This window comes from Thalassophryne amazonica, chromosome 2, assembly GCF_902500255.1.
Source record: "Thalassophryne amazonica chromosome 2, fThaAma1.1, whole genome shotgun sequence".
Taxonomy (NCBI): domain Eukaryota; kingdom Metazoa; phylum Chordata; class Actinopteri; order Batrachoidiformes; family Batrachoididae; genus Thalassophryne; species Thalassophryne amazonica.
Genome location: NC_047104.1, coordinates 10,199,979 through 10,218,454, shown reverse-complemented (window position 1 = coordinate 10,218,454; position 18,476 = coordinate 10,199,979). Strand labels below are relative to the sequence as shown.

The 18,476-nt window shown below is 39.3% G+C and overlaps 1 protein-coding gene and 1 long non-coding RNA gene across 2 annotated transcripts in view; both read right to left on the bottom strand.

The window, feature by feature from the left end:
* Positions 1-18,476, bottom strand: part of tshz3b (teashirt zinc finger homeobox 3b) — a 126,019-nt gene that overhangs the window by 100,095 nt on the left and 7,448 nt on the right. The gene's annotated exons all lie outside the window — the stretch shown is intronic.
* Positions 3,199-17,368, bottom strand: LOC117522202. Its single transcript, XR_004564172.1, has 3 exons — positions 17,356-17,368; positions 16,630-16,631; positions 3,199-3,267 (listed from the first exon to the last, which is right to left on the bottom strand). It is a non-coding gene; the product is annotated as an uncharacterized LOC117522202 (long non-coding RNA).

Here is an 18,476-nt window from a genome sequence, read left to right as displayed (position 1 = left end):
AAGTGTGGCTGTGACCCACATCACCCCCTGGTCACCTTAGTTACAGGAGACAGAGGCAAAGTGGCCAGATGCCATTCATTTTTAACCTGAGTGGGTGTGACAGTGACAACAGACAAAAGACAAGTGTTAGCTATGCCACCAGCTAAGCGCAGCCAAAATAGACCAGGAGTGTATTATATGCCAATGCTGACCAATGTGACAATTACCGCTAATCCAAGTGAAGGCTGCATGATGGATGTTGGTTATATTTATAGTTATTTATCACAAACTTCATGTTTAAAGTGAAAAATATCAAGCCTCAATTGTATTTCGGCATGAGAGTTTGACAATGAATTATTAGGCATTTCTGACATATTACATGCACATATCAGCAGATATATATCATTATCATATACCTATAAATGATACACCAATATGATTGGATAAAACACAAAAGAATAAATAGCAATACACCCTTTTCGCGGACGGGTAATATTTTTCATACCACCTGAGTATTCAGCCAATCTGGACAGCGGAGCGGCGCCACGACGAAGAGGCGCGGTCAGAGGAACTGTGAAATACTGGTGAGTCACTATTAATAATTTCTTACGTGTCCAACCTCGTAGGTTGATCGTTAAAATTAAATTCATTAGTTCTAAAAGCCATCATAATTATTTATAGGAAAACGTTCTATTTTTTCTACTAAGGTTTGAACTTTGAGTGTTTACACAGGAGAGAAAAGTGAGAAAATGTTAATGCCTGTTTGAGAAAAGTGTATAAAGTGTGTAATGAGGGGTTTTACAGACTTAAAACATCTATAATAATTGTAAAACTTGTAAATAATAATTGTAAAAATTGTAAGACTACTTCGCAGATTTCGTCTATCGCGGGTTAGTTTTAGAACGTAACTCCCTTTTGTGGCCTCAGAGTTTCGCGGATTTTTTTAGTGCAATTTTGCATGCTACTTTTTTTTTTATTAACAGCACATTGTGTTCCGCGTCCTTATCAGGCGGGCCGGTCGTGGCACCAGTCGGCATCACCGTGATTGCTCTCACTGCCTCCGATTCGCTTACTGAGTCTGCGGGCTCGGTAAACACTGCAGTGGGCCACTCACACCGCCCCCCTGTCTGCTGTGCCGAGCTGCATCCAACTCCAGCACCAGGTCCAGAGACTACACTCACTGTTTTGATGCGCAGCGCCCACTGCATGGTCTCTGTAACCACAGCCGCAGAGCTCTGTGGCCATGACTTGGATTCTTTGCGGGTCCCGCATCCGTACCCCCGGAGGCAGTGAGCGAAGGGAGAGCACGCATATTGTGTTCTGCGTGCATTTATCATTTATAGGTATATGATAAAATTGTTATCAAGTTGTTCACCAATGAATATGGCTTTATACACCCTGAACAAAACCATACGTGTATGGTTTTGTTCAGGGTGTATAAAGCCATATTCATTGGTGAACAACTTGATAACTGATAGTATCATTTTTTTTTTTTTACTCCCTTGTATAGGTATCAGTATTGGTCCCCCCCAAAAATCCAAATCGGTCAGGTTCTAGTAATAATGGAGTTGCTCTCTGTACCAGTTATTCGTAGAATTGTGTTTTTCACTCGTGCACAAAGATTTCACAAGACTAAAAACCAGAAAAGCAGCAGCATTCATGGGGGAATTTCACAGTCAGGTCACAGTTACTGTCCCACACTTTGGTGCAAATCACTAATGGGTGGAGAAAAGAACATTCCGGCATCAGTGCTGCTTTGTTCAGGTACACATGTGTGTGACGGGTTTTACACACACACACACATGCACACATGCACACACGGATGCAGTTGTTGAGGGTAAGGATAATTCCCAGCATCTGAAACTGATCAGAACATGAAACAAGCAGGAGGGGAAGAAGGACGCGCTGCATGTAAGACTGTTTTTTGGCAGTGACTGAGTGGTGGCCGTCTGTGTGCGTGTATGTATGCGTGCACGTGTGCGTGTGTGAAGAGAGAAGAGGAAGGCGCTGTCAGCTTGAGAAGGATCTCAGCTCAGGCTGGCCCTGATTACCCGGATCTCAGACAGTCCTGACTGGCTCCCCTGCCTTTCATCACGGCCATCGACTCTCATGACACACACACACACACACACACGCATACACACACACACACAAGACTGATGGCTGCCAGTCTGGTACAGATTCAGCCAACTCCTCCGTGGGGAAAGGAAGTGGGTGTGCACGCTTTCCAGACAAAAAAACAAAAAACAAGCGACCCCCACTGAGGTTAAGAAGCAAATCAGCCCCAGAGCCAAGTCCAGATGACAGGGTAAAGATGGCCTCTGTGAACACAGATTTCCCAGTGTCTCCTGAACACAACAGGACAGATCTTTTTTAATATGCTGTAAATGTTGCAAGAACACGTTTAACTATAAATGCAAACCTCGTAACGTCGCTGTGCTCAATAACGACTTCTCATAACGATTCCCTGCCCATTAAAGCCAAAGAGTCTTTTTTTGGTTGTTGTACATAACGCAGAACCACTTTTTTACGATGAGTCTAACCTTACAGTTTTGGGAAAGCAGACGCCAGGGGCCAGACCACCCCACTGTCTTACGATTTTTTCTTTTTTTCTTTTTTTTTACAGTGTGCCGGTCCACGAGGAGCACAGCCGTAAATATGATCCTGTACTTCTGCATCTCGTCAGCACAGGAAGTGAGTGTGTGTCTGTGCATTGAAGGGCTCAAAGTCCACTCGCTCCATTTCCTGTTTGTCATTTTCCCAGGGTGCCTCAGTGTGGGGCCTGTCAGCCAATCAGACCTCACAGTGCGGCTCTGCTGGTCGCATTCTACGCCATAACCTCTGATCTCTATTTACAGCTGCGTTTGAGGCAAATGTCACGACCATGTGAAAGAAGCAAGAACATACAGCCACGTTTAGTTATGTCCACTTGTCTTTGACTCAGAGAACTCTGACAAGTTTAATTGTACAAGTTTTAGAAAGTTAAACTTGCAGTAGTTCATTGTGTTGACTATTTGAGACCTGTAATTGTTGAGTGTACTTGGGTCTGCAAGTTATCACAAAAAAAAAAAAAAATAGAAAAGGCAGGACTCGGGGATGACAACTTGAAGAAAAATATAGTTGTCTTGGCTTCAAAGAGGCAGCTCTCAAAAAATGAGTGAGTATGAAAGAAGGTGCGAGTGAGGGAAGCCACCAAGACAATGTGAAATCTTTGGGTTGTGGTCTAAACAAGACATCTGAAGGCATCATCTTGTGCTGTGGAAAACACTGACTGACATTTTTCACCATCTTCTGAAAGAACAAACAACGACTTTTTTTTTTGGGAACACAACTGATCGATTAATCAACAATGAAAATAATAATTATTTGCAGCCGTACGAACAGAAATTAACTTTATGGCCGTTTATTAGAATTGTTTCTGTAAGTTGATGCACTGTGGGGAAGGTTAGTTCTGAAATCTAATAGGTTACAGATTACTAGTAACACTTAAAAATTTAATTAAATCATGTCATTGTTTTAAGTGCTTCATCAGAGTAATGTGATTGTAACAATTGATTACTTTTGATTATTTTTCCAACAGATGTTTAAACTGGACAAAAAAAAACAATAATAAAAAAAAAATGTCCCCATCTTCTCTGTCCCCCAAGCACCAATGTTCCAAATAATCCCATTGTTACAGAACTGACCAGTTTTTATGGCATAAAAGTTGGCAGATTTTTCACTAGTCACTAGAGTCACTATATCTTGTGAGAAAGTTGCTAATCTGTTTGTTTGTTTGTTTGTTTGTTTGTTTGTGAACAGCCCACAATTTTTCATATATCATTATGACATTTTTACTGAGGATTCATAACCTGATAGGCAAATCAAAGTCAGGAAAAAATCTTTGAATACTGGAAAAATCCCTATCTTTAACAGTGAACAAATTTTTAAAAATTCATAACTATTATAAATTATGTAGGACAGTATCCTTTATCAACTGACAAAGTCTGATCTGGATCTGATCCAGATTACAGATTTTGTTTTGAAAGAGCCTTCTTATTCATTTTCTCTTATTCTTGTTATTTAGCTTATGAAAGGCCACTTCTAACAGGACTTTGACCTTGAAAATGTTTTCAAGGTAAAATTTTGTGGAATTGGAATCTAGTGTTGGCGGAGGTTTGCACTCTACGAGCATGGTGCGCTAGTTTTCTCTGTAACTGTCACAGATTACAATTACAACTAGGACTGCAAGCAGTCATATACGGGCCCTCGTTCCGCACAACCGCCTACCCAGGCCAGTGGGTGCCCTTGTGACCACATGTGGGCATGTGCATGCAGGGGCAACCACTCTTCACACAGTTAAAATTTTAAACAAATCACACAATGCATCAAGGAGTTATGACATGTTGATTGTTCATCCACTAGGGGGCGCTCAGTGTACAAACAGAGGGGCCGGGTGTGTTCAGGGGCCAACCGTCATCATACATGTGAAGTTTCAAGTCAATCAGGCAAAGCATGAAGGAGTTATCATGACTTGATATTCCATGGCAAAGGGTCAAAATGGCAGCACCATAGCGGCCACACCCTTCAACATAGAGAAAAGCTTTCGATAACTTTTGGTCAGTATCATCTTTGGATGCTGTCAAAGAAATTTGAAGTGCATTGGACAAAATCCCTAGGAGGAGTTCGTTCAAATACAACATGTGGAAATCATTTCAAAATGAGAAGAAAATGCAAAATGGCCGACTTCCTGTTTGGAGTAGAATCATGGTGCAAGAGACTTTTTTGTACATCTATGCAAGTCACACATGTGTACCAATTTTCATCTCCCTACTCCAAAAAAACCCCTATGGGGAGGGGTTTTGGAAAGTTTCAAGGGGGCGCTATTGAGGCATTTTGCCCCGCCCATGGGCGATGCCCCAATGAACTGTAAGAGGTTGTCGTGCTTGACCTGTGTTTCAATTTTCATGATGATATGACAAAATTAAAGCCGTCAAAAGGAAGAACGTAATTTCATGGCGAATGGGCAATATTCGGTACGCCGCCACACGGACACCGTTACTCGTAACTTCATGGCGTTTATCGCCTATGTTCACCAATTTGTTCTGCATGTTTTAAAAGTGGAATGAAGTTGATTGGGTTAAGTATGTGACTTCAGTACCTGTTTAAGTATAATGTTCATATGGCAAAGGGTCAAAATGGCGGCACCATAGCGGCCACACCCTTCGACATACAGAAAAGCTTTCGATAACTTTTGGTCAGTATCGTCTCTGGGTGATCTGGAAGAAATTTGAAGTGCATTGGACAAAATCCCTAGGAGGAGTTCGTTCAAATACAACATGTGGAAATCACGCCAAAATGAGAAGAAAATTCAAAATGGCCGACTTCCTGTTTGGAGTAGACCCATGGTGCAAGAGACTTTTTTGTACATCTATGCAAGTCACACATGTGTACCAATTTTCATCATCTCCCTAATAATAAACAGCGCAATTACAATAGGGTCCTCGTAGGACGTTGCCTACTTGGGCCCTAATTATTTTGGAATTAAATTACATGTACCATATATTCCGGAGTATTAGTCACACTGGAGTATAAATCGCACCTGTTTAAAAAGTGCCCCTTGAAGAGGAAAAAGCAATATTTAAGTTGCAATGGAATATAAGTTGCACCTGTTTTCTGTGTTATCAGCTCTTTAATTTTGGATTTTCATGCATTTTAATTACTGGCATTTTTGTTTAGTGTTTTGTTGTGAATCCTACATAAATCGTCATTAATAACAAATTTATTTTAACCATGTTAGTGCCATTGAGATCGAAACCTCTTTTGCAAGGGAGACCTGGATAATTATATAGTTTTCAATTGACCAAACAGGTGGGACTCGAACCCATGACCTTCTTGCTGTGAGGCAACAGTGCTAACCACTAATCCACCATGCTGTCCAAATGCGTGATTTTTCACCATATAAGACACACCATAGTAAAAGTCGGCTCCAAACATGACTCATACCCAGGAAAATACACTAAGTAGTTATTCCCCAACACTTCTCGTATGCCATATTTAGCGTGACAAATAAAAAAAACAGGTCAATAAATGTATGTTTGGGTTCTTTTGCTCTTTTTGCATGGCCTCCATGCTGTGCAAGCTCTTTCACACTGTCCCACCCTTCACACACACCATCCATCGTTTTCGCTTTGCAAAATAATCTTTGGGGAGGAATAGGAGAGAATTGGGAGGGGAAGAAAAAATGAGGGAAGGATTCAGCCTTGTGAGCCAATTTAAGAAATAACTGCTGATGCATCAGCTATTGACTGTTTGAGCGCTCGTGATAACGCTCAAGGCGAATCTGGGAGCAAAATGACAGCATCAACTGCCTGCAATAAAGTGCAGACTGCCAGACCAAGGGAGCTCTAATTGACAGCTGTCAACCTAATGGGAGCCATGACGGAAGATTGTGGGAGAGGGGGGGAAAGAAACACTGTTTATAAACCATCAGCCACTTATCCTCAAGGAAGCGAGGAGGGGGACGAAGAGACGGGCTCCAGCTCCCTCCCATTTCCTCTCTCTCTCTCTGTCTCTCTCTCTCACAATGATTGTCGTTTGTCTACTTGCTTGCTTTTTCATTCTCTGCTACTTTCTCGTGCACATAATCCTTTTTTACAATCTCATTCCCTTTCTGTCTTTGCCTATGATGGAATATTTAACTATGCAAGTGTTGGCTCCGAGCTGTGCCCGTCTCTTCACAGCGGCTCATTGTGGCTGAACGTCGTGGGGCCAGAGCTCGGCAAAAAGCAGACGACGGCCATAACTAATCACAGTGTCAGCTAGCTGCCTGGGAACTGCCTGGGACTCACTCTGCACAAAGTAATGTGGGGAGCAGGGTCGGGACTGCCGTGCCGTATGTTGGAGAAAGGACCCGACCTGAGCCGGGACCCTAAAAGGGCTCAGAGACTTGAATCCCAGGCTGGATTCAGCTCCGTGCCGCTCTAAGATCGTAACAGAAACAATGAAGAAACACTGTGAACGCAGAGATGATATGAAAGGAACCTACGGCAGTTCTGGTTCTGGACCAGAAGTCTATTTGCTGTCGACTAAACATCTAGATTAAGATTCAAGCTTGTAATTTTTAATTAATTATAACAAGTGGTGTACATGAGGTGTACCAGCAATATTTTGACTGATAAACACAGCAATAACACAAATACTTTAAATACATGTAAAACTGTGATCCATTTGATAAAATCATAAAGCAGGCTAAAATACTAAAATCTTACAACAAAATATATACAATAGAAACACTGTTAACAATTAAAAAGTACACAGAACTCAAACTGCCAAGGTGATTGGAATATGTATTCTATTTATATAGAGTGTTTAAAAAAAATTGGTATCAGTTGAGATGTAAATATCTGAGCAACTACACAGTCTAGGCCAGTGGTGTCCAAAGTATACAAGAAAGAGGTTTTCTTTATAGCCACTGGTCTAGGCAAATGAAACTAAACAAGTTTAATGTTGAGCAAGATAAGATTTATTCATCAAAATTTGAGTGAGAAATTCAAAGGTATGTGGTTTTCATGAACAATTTCACAAGTTTTCAATATAAGTGCCATGTGTTGGATCAAACTCTTAGACACAGAAGGCCTTTTCCTTTTTAGTGAATGACTTTTCCATACCTGGGGAAAAAAAAAAAAGCAACTGAATTCTATATTCCAGGGGTTTTCAAAGTGTGGGAGAGTGAGCCCCCCTCAGAAAACAAATGAATACCCCCCCCCCCCCGACACACATACACACAATTTCAACATTTTTGTGTGTTTCTTTTTGTTCTTTTACACGTTAAACATATTTTAAATATATTTGTGTTTTTTAAGGAACTGTCTATGCATTTACACATTTTGCAGCCTTAAACATGTTTTTAAAGAACTTTCTATTCTTTTACACATTTTACACCCTTTTCAATCATTATAAACATGTTTTCAAAAAGTTTTTTATTCTTCTATTTGTACCTTCTGTCATATTTTAAAGATTGTTTTTCTTAACATTTAAACATCTCTGTGTGTTTTTAAATGTCTTTGACATAACTGGCACATTTTAACATAAATAATATTAATTAAACTTTTATACATATTTAGTCTCTCATCTAATCTCACCTCTTGTTTAGTGTGAGCAATGAGTCTGGGTCTTTGACACGCACAGGTGGCTGATGCTGGGAGCAAATGAAGATCGTCCTCTACTTTTTTTTTGGTTGCCCCAAACTCTGGGGCAACCAAAAAAAACTCTCACTGGTAGATTTATGCACTATTTCTCCCCTGGCATGTTAGCAAACAATGTTTTTTTTTCCTTTTTCAACATCTCCTTTTGTTGGTTAACAGTGTTTACACTTATTTTTTTGTGCGCCCCCCCTTGAAGAACTCTGCAGGGGGAGGACGCCTCACAGTTTGAAAACCATTGCTATATTCAATTCTATATTCAATGTTTTAAACATTGAATATAGAATTCAGAATTGTTTCGACACATTGTTAAAATTTGAGATCATTTGTACCAAAGTTAGTGAAGTTATTAGATTACAAATTGATATACATTTTTATGGAACACCCTGTATATGGGTTTTACACAACACTGGCATAAAACAAGTCATGAGCATGAATATTACAGTGCTGATGACAAAAAAAAGAAAAATTACAGTCCATGTTCAGTTCATTTGCACTGTTCTTTCCTTTTCCCCTGACACTTTGCCCTCTTCTCCCTGTTGTTATGCTGTCTATCATTATCTATCTTACTGCAAACGACTATTATCAGCTTCCGCCACAGTGCTCTTGCTATGGTGTCTTTTCATGATTGAGTACACCTTCAAGCTTGAAAATGTCCTTCAGAGTGTCCATAAAGCTCAAAAAAAGAATGACTGACTGACTCTTCTAGAACCCTCTGTCACTCTACCGTAGAGGAGGACCTTCACCAGCCTCTCAAGTGCTGTTGTTGAACAGTTCTGAGAAGCTTGATGTAATGAGAGTATAGGGTCCAGGTCTCTCTTCCATACAACATTCAAGGGATGATGCACTGATTATAAACCTTGAGTTTCATTTGTACTATTACCATAGCACATGAGGTGGCATGAATCAAATAGGTTGTCAATGCGTACTTGTAACAACTTTCCATTATTACGCATGTCACATGGATTACATGCATCCTGATGGAGCTTCATCCGTGGCACTGCTCTTGCTTAATTGCTGAGGACGTCAGCATCTGGACCCAACCAAGGGTAACCACAGACAACCCGAGCTCAAGCCAAGTTTGTGATATTGCCATGAAATGGAGCAGAGTTGCGTGATGGTGTCACCAAAAAACTGATAGGGGGCTCTAGAGTTACCACTATGGTTAGGGTTATGAATAGAATTAGGCTAAAAATTAGTGAGCGAACGATGATGATGCCATGAAAATGTAACACATTCTCACGGAATGTGTTAAAAGAAAAAAAAAAACATGAGACTAAGCTGCCACTGAGCAGCTGGCTCCACGGCTATCCACAAAGCACCATTCTATTACAATCACCCATGTTCCAAAAAAGTGCAAAAATGGGATGAAACGGATAAATCTGGCTTGCCTTCTGATAGGCTGGCTAATAAAGTGCAGATCTGGTGACTGGCTGGGATATAAAGTGCAGACCTGGCAACCTTGAACAAAAACCATGACTATCGCTGCTTCTGCTTCAAATTTTTACCCAGATTGGAGCACGATCAAAGGTCTTTCAAGCCATACTCACAACAAATGCCCCCATTTAAATAAGTTTGAACAAGCTCTTAAGACTATGAAAACCTGGAATTTACCATGTCCTATCAACAATTTCAAGAATCGGGATGAAATTTTTGAACAGTTCAAAAATTGGATCCTGATTTCAAATCTGGTGCTGTATACCAAATTTGTTCAAGACTGACAAAGATGCATCAAGAAGTTACTATAATGCTTCAAAACGTGCCCCGATTTGCTATTCGGGAATACGAAAAAAATGGCACTCTGTGGAAAAGCCCCATAAGGAGGGACCATAAATCCATGACCCAAAGCAGCACCAGGAGGTGGTGGACACGTCAACACACTACACAGTCACAATTAAACCTGATCACTACCTTTGCTAACAGATGAGGAATTGAAAATTTACCTCAATTGGTGTTTGTGACATCACACAGCAAGCTGAGAAGAAAGCCTTCTCAGTGTCATCAGGACATGCCTACATCTTTGTGATGTCATAAAGCTGGTTCTGTATATAGATGTTAAAGAAAAAGCAAAAAAGACAAGAATCTGGACAAGACCAAGATCTGCTAAATATACCTGAATCAACTCTTCCCTGAACCAAGGACCATCTGCCCACAAGGTTTGCCTCAACATCCATCATCTATGTTTTAATTACATATTTTGTACCAAAAAAAAAAAAAGAAAACACACTCACTGTCCACAAAAAAAGTCTGATATCAGTAGGAGCGTGTAAAAATCTTTTGATACCATGAAGTGGATTTTTGAAAAACATCCTATTTTAGGGTTAAACAGATGAAAGGTTTTATTTTTTACATGCCAAATCTGAATCAACAATTGTTTTGAAATATCTTGCACACAGACCATGTGACCACATGTCCTCTTTATGACAAATGAAATGAAATCCAATCAGGGCAAAAATTTTACATTACAATTAAAAGTCATGAAAATTGTCACATTTTCTTCAAAAAAATAGCACGTCTTCCTCGTTTTCACGTGGTGAAATTTTCACTTTTGTACTGAGAGTTACTGTTCTATATTGCTGTAATTTATATATATATATATATATATATATATATATATATCCATTTCTCTAGTTTGATCTGGAAAACAAAGTAAACTGTGACATAAAAGCACGCGTTGGATATAAACTGTTGAGGTTTTGTGACTCATTTGCCAGTTTATTGACAGCTATAAATCTAATGGTTAAAACTGAAAAGTAGCTAAAGCTGTGATGATTTTACAATTGATCATAAAAAAGAGTTGCTTTGTCACCACTATATCTTTGTTTCATTGTATTAAAAAAAAAAAAATCTTGAACCATATCAATCAATCAATCAATCAATCAATTTTTTTATATAGCGCCAAATCACAACATTGGAAAACTCAGTTTCCCAGCATCCCACTCAAGAGTCAAAGGTCACTGCGAGGCTATATATGCTCATGTTAACTTCAGAGAACTGAAGAAATGTTGCCGACCAACAGATCACCAGAGATCCTTTCTAAGAACTAAGGACAAAATCTGGACATCCTTCATGCAGATGTTTTGGTGGACATTTTCTGGACAGGTGATAGAAATGATCCCATAGGTCTGCTGGGCCTGTTACTAATAGTAACACTGGTTCCAGTTACAATGTTTTAACTTAGTTTGCATGGCTAAACTGATTTTCTACTGAGAAAATGAGAAAAAGTGTCCACCTGTATGCTGATTATCAAGGTCTTGAGTCTCACATTCTAATTTACCTGACATGTGACCTTATATCATAAATGATGCTGCATTCAGAACCCTGGGACATTCAGAAAAACCTGACATAAGAAACCTACTTCTGGAAAGTGTGCATTCATAATATTACCTTGGAAATGTCAGTCATCAACTGTGAAGCCTACACCACAGTAGAACTCGACTAATGTCATTTTTTTGGGCTAAATTAAATTGTCAAAGTCATTTTTGCTGATGTGTGGTGCTGATAACTTAACTAATACACAGAATATGAATATATATAGTAATGTCTTGTTAACAAGTAAATGGACTGCATTTATATAGCGCTATTCCATCTGCATCAAACGCTCAAAGCGCTTTACAATTATGCCTCACATTCACCCCGATGTCAGGGTGCTGCCATACAAGGCGCTCACTACACACTGGGAGCAATAGGGGATTAAAGGCCTTGCCCAAGGGGTGCAAGGGGGGCTGGGATTTGAACCCATGATCTTCTGGACTCAAGCCCAACACCTTAACCACTAGACCATCACCTCCCTTATGGACAAGTAATTTGTCCATAAGGTTGAGGGACACAACTGTAAGTTGATTTTTGTCTGTCGGCCCGTCTTATTTTCTCCAAAAGGTAACTTCTCAAATAAATAAACAGCTACTGTTACATTTCCTGCTTGAGGCCCAAAATTCTGTTAAAAAAAAAAAAAAAAAAAAGACGTATAAATGTTAGAAATGCATGATTTTTTGGCAGGCAGCACTTTGACCTCCCAGTATTAATGTATAAATCTTTTGATGTTCTGGATTAAACTCAAAATAAAACATCCTCATTTTCTACGACAATATCCACCTGCTCAAACAATTGTCACCAACATCCTCTCTGAACGTTTTGAGTTAAATGTTGTTCTGTGAAAAACATTCTTCTGGATCTCAGTTCCAGAATATTTTCCAGAGCACCTCCAAAACTGAATCACTTATTTCCCAGAACATTATCTATGTCGCTCACTCCTCTTCGACCCACTTACTCAAATTAAGGGCCACAGGGGGTGGAGCCTATCCCGGCAATCTTAGAGCATGGAGCGGGGTGCACCCTGGAGAGGACGCCAGTCTGTCGCATGGTCATTATCTGCTCACCAAATATCACTGAAATCTGATCATTATTTTGTTTTACTTTTCCTCCTAACAGATAAAAAAAAAAACCTAATAGAGGAACCCTCCTTGGCTGAGGTAAAAATGGGTATCTGTCATTTGAATTTGGTGGCTGAAGAATATTGTCGCTCGTGTTCCCTCTCACACATCCTGCCTTCAGCTTTAACTGACATTTAAAAGCAGAGCTTGACAGGAAAATTTACATTATGAAGCACGAGTGCGAAAAGGTTTTTATTTTCCAATTTACATGTTGCTGATGAACAAATAAATAATGTAAATAAATAAATAAACATAAAACTTTCCACAATGCTCTCACAACATCAACAACTCTGAATGTCTTTTTTAATTTAAATTTTATTTTACTCAACTTGCAAACCTTGAAACATCAGAGGTTTTTTTTTTTTTTTTTTTTTATAAATCCAGATAATTCAGGTGGGGAGTTACTTGTTTTGTTTGTTGTTGTTTTTTTGTGATTCATTTTTTTTTTATTATTATTATTAATTCTGCCAACAGACACATGAAAGTTCATGTGTTTTCCCCTGTTTAATTGCTGTTACAAAAAATAAATAAATCAAAAGCTACAACTCGCATTCCTAAATAATTTCGCACATGTGTAGTTCTTCTGGTGCTGATCCAAATCAGGATCAGTATTTTTCCTTTTCTTTTTCCATGTAACATTTTGAGAGAGACTGTTTGCTTTATGACATCACAAAGGTCTTATCTGTGTATCCCACTAAAATCATGCTGGGATCCATTTGTATTTTTTTTTTTTTCATCTGCAGCTCTTCACAGCAACAGAGAATCCAAAAATGTTTCAACAGAAAAGATGAAATACATTTTGAAAGAACAAGGTGTCATGTTTTAAATAAAACCATAATATTATCCAGCTGCACTGTATGAATTATTAAAGCACATTATTAAATGATTAATAAACATGAATATCATATTGTGACATCACACAGGATACTTTTAAAATTGATTATTATTTACAATGTTATTATTGGGTGAGGACAAAAGGCTGTGAAAGGATGAAGGAAGGATGAAGGATTCTTTCCATACAATCATATACAGGAGTGAAATGCAGCACTGGGTGTCGCAGACCGAATGGTCCCCCCCTGAAACTCAGTCCGCCTGCCTTCACTGCGCATGCGTCATTTTTGACCACAGCAGCATGTCTGAGACAAAGTCTCTTCACCCAAAGCAATCAAATGGATTAATGACATTATTAACCATCAGATGACAAGGTAAAGCCTCTTAAATCATTCTAAAGGCAGTTTTACGCAGAAATGAGGCTGTTTTAAGCAGAAACCTGGCGAAACTCTGTGATGCTTTGAAATGACTGACGTGCAGTGAATGCATCAGTTAGCAGCTCATGTTGCTTCGGCGCTCCGTCTTTTATGAAATGATTGTTGTACAAAAGCTTCAGATATCTGTCGCTGAGACAGATGATGACTGGAGTGCAGTTTGAAGCAGAAATGAGGTGATAATCCATGAACCGCGGCTAATGACGCATACACAGTGCAGGCGGAATGATTTTTAGGGGGGACCATTCAGTCAGCGACACTGGGTCCCATTGTTGAAACTTTAAAGAAATGACACAGGTAAGTAGAATAAAACTAATCAAAATACTAAAAACAATAAAAATGATGGCCAAAATCAATAAAAAAAACCCTCTAAAAATCACATATTACAGTACAGAATTAGCAGCAAATGTACTTAGTCAGGCCACTGAGATTAAAGTACATTAAAGTCACCTGGATTATATAATGTGACATGATGATGTGTTCGATATTCCAACAGAATCTGGGAAAAAAACAAAAAAAACAAAAAAAAAAAACAAAAGATGAAAATCTCAGATCCTCAGCCTGGTTGCCGTCACCCGAATTCTGTAATTTATGAAACAATTTTTCACTCTTAATTATTCATCAAGCTATAAGGACCTGCTTTTAAGAAGGTTAATTATCTTGACTATCATGATTATATGTAGATGTTTTATTGGATTCTATTTCAGTCACTGCAGAGTGTCAACGTGCTTCAACACCTCGTATTTTATCAGAAACCATTTGGAAACGGTCCTTCGTTTGTTCGTGTCAAGAAGGCATTCAAAATTCAAAACTCACCGTGGAAACACGAGCTATTCGCAGGCGAACAACATGCACTTCTGTGAGTGCACGTGAGCGAGTATATTTAAATGGGCCACTGCATCTCGACTTAGATCCACCACGAGTGCAACGTTAACACACATCAAGCATGATTAATCTCCCGCTCTCATCTACAATCAATCACACGCACACGCTCGACACACTCGTGCACACGCACACACGCCGAGGTGGCAAAATCACAGAAATCAGCTGCTTTTCCTCCTGGGCTGCCATCTATCTCCTGTTGGACAGAACCAGATCTGTCTTGATGTTAATATTTACATAAATCATGCTTAGCCTCTTTGGACGCCGTGCTGATGATAGGTGTTTCTGAAAAATCAACGCAGGTGAAAAATCCACCCACTCTGGGAGAATGTCACTGAGTAGCTAATAATGACCACCGTCAACGTCATCAATCTGCAGACGGACGGACGAAGCAAAGCAAACCAGGTGTTTAAAACTCAATCTTCTTACTCTTCCCAACGCCCTCTTAATCTGGAAAGTAAGGAATCCAGAAGAGCACTCGAACAGCGCACACATCCGCCACGGCCGAGCAATTCTGGAAAGTCACGTTTCTTACAAGCACAACTTCATTCACATCAGCTTGTGTTCCAGGTCTGCATAAACTTGCACCCAAGCAAAGAATAAATTAATAAAATCCTGAGATATGAAAGATATTAACAAGATAATCCAGAATCCACATCCAGAACCAAATTCACACCCATATTTAATGGCTTCTTCATCCTCATAAAACTGATCATCCCATTTTCCACTTTCATCCAGATTTGATCCAATGGTCCAAACGTGACTCATCTTACTATGGACAAGATTATTCGAACCCACTCCAAGGTTGTGGATGGAAAGTGATTTAATCTATTAGTTCATTATACCGTCATGAAATTTGTTATATTTTTGTGAAGGTATCACAGAATTTGTGGTGACATGGGGATTGGGGGGGGGGGGGGCACTGGGGTTTTCAAACCAACCAGTTAACACGGGTGAAAACATAAACGCATAGACAGAGGTGTAATAATTAACAAGATGCATTGTGGTTGTTCCCACAAGGTACCGTTTTTGTGGTGTATACCTCAAACCTGTCAACATAATACTTTGTGAATGGTTGGGGGGGGTGGGGGGTGGAAGAATTATATATATATTGGACTGCAGTATAAGTTGCATCTTTTTACCTCCTCAGCCCATAAGAGGCATTGAACACCATCAACGACGGGCTTTTTATTGTGATTTCTCTGGAAAGACCAAATTTTCAAATGTTCTTGAATGTAGAGGCCGAGGATCATCACGCTTACACGACAGGTGTATCAGGTTAACACTTCAATCAAGTCTGAAAATGATAGCCTTGACCAAAAGGTCTTGCTAACACCAGAGTAATTTTGCCACCCAGGGATTTCACTGCCATAGAGGACAGCAAGTAGCACCGGCAGCTGCCAGTATTTATTTATTTTTTTCTGTGTGTGAAATGCACTTTGTAACACAACAATTCCCTGGGAGTGAATTTAACAGTGGAAAATCAGTGTTGGACATGTGCACACCACAGCCTGTACTGTTACTTAAAATAATGAGTTCCAAAAGTAAACAACATGGACAAATAAGCATGCAGTGGACAACATACTGGATGTTATTTGATGCAATTTGAACAAAACAAATCATCAGCTGGCCTACAGTGTTGGAAAACAACAGGAAAAAATAAGCCCATTTATTTATTTTATTTTAAATCAAGTTTTAAAATTGGGATTTTTTTGCATTGTTGTACTGCACTTTTATTGGTATAACTCACAAACTCGCAGCTTAAAGCAGATAACTCGTAAGTTGGAGAGGAAATGATGTCTCACTAATTTAGAAGATCTTCACTTAGCCTGGAAAAAGAGTCTGTTGCTCTACAAAAAAGCCCTCTGTAAAGCTAGGACATCTTACTACTCATCACTAATTGAAGAAAATAAGAACAACCCCAGGTTTCTTTTCAGCACTGTAGCCAGGCTGACAAAGAGTCAGAGCTCTATTGAGCCGAGTATTCCTTTAACTTTAACTAGTAATGACTTCATGACTTTCTTTGCTAATAAAATTTTAACTATTAGAGAAAAAATTACTCATAACTATCCCAAAGACGTATCGTTATCTTTGGCTGCTTTCAGTGATGCCGGTATTTGGTTAGACTCTTTCTCTCCGATTGTTCTGTCTGAGTTATTTTCATTAGTTACTTCCTCCAAACCATCAACATGTCTATTAGACCCCATTCCTACCAGGCTGCTCAAGGAAGCCCTACCATTAATTAATGCTTCGATCTTAAATATGATCAATCTATCTTTATTAGTTGGCTATGTACCACAGGCTTTTAAGGTGGCAGTAATTAAACCATTACTTAAAAAGCCATCACTTGACCCAGCTATCTTAGCTAATTATAGGCCAATCGCCAACCTTCTTTTTCTCTCAAAAATTCTTGAAAGGGTAGTTGTAAAACAGCTAACTGAGCATCTGCAGAGGAATGGTCTATTTGAAGAGTTTCAGTCAGGTTTTAGAAATCATCATAGTACAGAAACAGCATTAGTGAAGGTTACAAATGATCTTCTTATGGTCTCAAACAGTGGACTCATTTCTGTGCTTGTTCTGTTAGACCTCAGTGCTGCTTTTGATACTGTTGACCATAAAATTTTATTACAGAGATTAGAGCATGCCATAGGTATTAAAGGCACTGCGCTGCGGTGGTTTGAATCATATTTATCTAATAGATTACAATTTGTTCATGTAAATGGGGAATCTTCTTCACAGACTAAGGTTAATTATGGAGTTCCACAAGGTTCTGTGCTAGGACCAATTTTATTCACTTTATACATGTTTCCCTTAGGCAGTATTATTAGACGGCATTGCTTAAATTTTGATTGTTACGCAGATGATACCCAGCTTTATCTATCCATGAAGCCAGAGGACACACACCAATTAGCTAAACTGCAGGATTGTCTTACAGACATAAAGACATGGATGACCTCTAATTTCCTGCTTTTAAACTCAGATAAAACTGAAGTTATTGTACTTGGCCCCACAAATCTTAGAAACATGGTGTCTAACCAGATCCTTACTCTGGATGGCATTACCCTGACCTCTAGTAATACTGTGAGAAATCTTGGAGTCATTTTTGATCAGGATATGTCATTCAATGCGCATATTAAACAAATATGTAGGACTGCTTTTTTGCATTTGCGCAATATCTCTAAATTTAGAAAGGTCTTGTCTCAGAGTCATGCTGAAAAACTAATTCATGCATTTATTTCCTCTAGGCTGGACTATTGTAATTCATTATTATCAGGTTGTCCTAAAAGTTCCCTGAAAAGCCTTCAGTTAATTCAAAATGCTGCAGCTAGAGTACTGACAGGGACTAGAAGGAGAGAGCATATCTCACCCATATTGGCCTCTCTTCATTGGCTTCCTGTTAATTCTAGAATAGAATTTAAAATTCTTCTTCTTACTTATAAGGTTTTGAATAATCAGGTCCCATCTTATCTTAGGGACCTCATAGTACCATATCACCCCAATAGAGCGCTTCGCTCTCAGACCCTGAACCATCCCTTAGTTATGCTGTTATAGACTTAGACTGCTGGGGGGTTCCCATGATGCACTGAGTGTTTCTTTCTCTTTTTGCTCTGTATGCACCACTCTGCATTTAATCATTAGTGATTGATCTCTGCTCCCCTCCACAGCATGTCTTTTTCCTGGTTCTCTCCCTCAGCCCCAACCAGTCCCAGCAGAAGACTGCCCCTCCCTGAGCC